Source organism: Oncorhynchus mykiss, chromosome 3 (genome assembly GCF_013265735.2).
Source record: "Oncorhynchus mykiss isolate Arlee chromosome 3, USDA_OmykA_1.1, whole genome shotgun sequence".
Taxonomy (NCBI): domain Eukaryota; kingdom Metazoa; phylum Chordata; class Actinopteri; order Salmoniformes; family Salmonidae; genus Oncorhynchus; species Oncorhynchus mykiss.
Genome location: NC_048567.1, coordinates 41737922 through 41740089, shown reverse-complemented (window position 1 = coordinate 41740089; position 2168 = coordinate 41737922).

The following is a 2168-nucleotide window of genomic DNA, read 5'->3' as shown; positions in this document are numbered from 1 at the left end:
TCCTCTTGGTTATTTTGGTGTCCCCTCCCCTTTTTAATTTAATTTTTTTACAATGTGTAGTAGAGCAAGAGTTGTATTGCACACACCCACTTTTCTCCTCCCCTCATAAAAACCTCCTCCAAAGCCAGAGGGGAGGGGCATGGTTGTCCTGGTAACAGGTCTAGCCCTAAATTGCTGGAGAAAATTACGCCAGAGATTGCCACTGTGAGTGTTCATGTGACTGCTCTCAATGCCTGTCCGTCCGCATGAATTAATCTGGAAAGTCTGTTTGAGTGGCAATTTGATACAATGAGCATTTCTGATGTTGTGTATTTGTTTATGCCAGTGTGCCTGTCTCTCTCCCAGGATCAGGTTTGTTTGTAGTTTGTTTGCAGAGTTCAGAGCTGTTTGATTAAGCAGTAAGACCTGGGTGTGGGGGTGTGGCATATGACCAATATACCATAGCTAAGGGTTGTTCTTAGTCCAAATGCAATGCGGAGTGCCTGGATACAGCCCTTAGCCGTGGTATATTGGCCATATACTACAAACCCCCGAGGTGCCTTAACGCTATTATAAACTGGTTATCAACGTAATTAGAAGAGTACAAATAAATGTTTCGTCATACCCGTAGTATATTAGATAAGAATGAGTAAGACAGAGTAAGACCTGGCACTGGTGTGGCTTGGTGTGCTCCATTCTAAACACTTCAACATTTTCACTGGTGCAAATCAAGCATGATACATCTCGCCCTTTATGTTTGCATGTCCCCGATATGTACTTTTCCAAACATGCACAGACAAGTACGTGTAATTTGGTGAGTGCCCACGTGTGCAGCATGGCAGCCCTCTCCACCCCTCCCTCTCCTCCTGTTCTGTTTTTCTCTCCTCTGCTCTGTAGCTTCGGTGTTGGGCCACTGTGGCACATGGAAACGAGGATATACGTGTTTGAACAATGAGCTCGTCTTTGCCCCTAGCACGGTGCCAGGATCCATATACCACACACACACTTGAATGCGAACACACATGCATGCTTAACTAGAGGCGTTACACAAAATCTGTGTGTGTGTGTGTGTGTGTGTGTGTATGTGTGTGTGTGTGCGTGCGTGTGTGTTCATGCATGCATGTGTTTGGCTGTGTAAGTATATGTTCTCTTGTAAAAGTGAGAGACAAGGGAGTGGGGGGATTTTTGTGTTTATTTATGGGGCATTTTGTGTTTATTTATAAAGCATTTGTAGAATACAATGACAAGAGCTCACTTTATCACTGTTAGCTATGGAAGGCAGTCAGGATTGACACCTTGTTCTGGTAGTTATTTGATTATGTTAGGGTTAGCAATCATGTTAGCCAACCAAGTTTCAACTTCAACACTTTTGCCTTCGCTGACTCAAACATCTTAAACATTTTGTGTTCGTTTGTGTGTATGTGTGTGTGCTTTTCTGTGTTTATGCATGCATGTGTGTGTGTGTATGTGTGTGTGTGTGCGAGTGTAATCCTTCACACCTCCTTAACTTGAAAGTTTGACCTCCCTGCATTCTTATAGTTGAACCCTGAACCCTCACCTTTCCCTACTTTGGAAGAATGATGCTCCTATCCTGTCATTCATCCAATGCGTGTGTTTCCTCCTACACTCTTTCAGATGTCTCATTTCATCCTCTCTTTCCACATACAGTGTGTTCGGAAAGTATTCAGACCCTTTGACTTTTTTCAACATTTTGTTACTACAGCTTTATTCTAACATTTAAAAAAAAATACAAATCGTCAGCAATCTACACACAATACCCTATATTGACAAAGTGAAAACAGGTTTGTAGATTTTTTTGCAAATGTATTAAACATAAAAAACATAAATACCTTATTTACATAAATATTCAGACCCTTTGCTAAGAGACTTGAAATTGAGCTCAGGTGCATTCTGATTGCATTGATCAGTCTTGAGATGTTTCTACAAGTTGATTAGAACCGTAAATTCAATTGATTGGACATGATTGGGAAAGGCACATACCTGTCTATATAAGGTGCCACAGTTGAAAGTGCATATCAGAGCAAAAACCAAGCCAAGAGGTCGAGGGAATTGTCTGTAGAGCTCTGAGACAGGACTGTGTCGAGGCACAGATCTGGGGAAGGGTACCAAAACATTTCTGCAGCATTGAAGGTTCCCAAGAACACAGTGGCCTCCATATTTCTTAAATG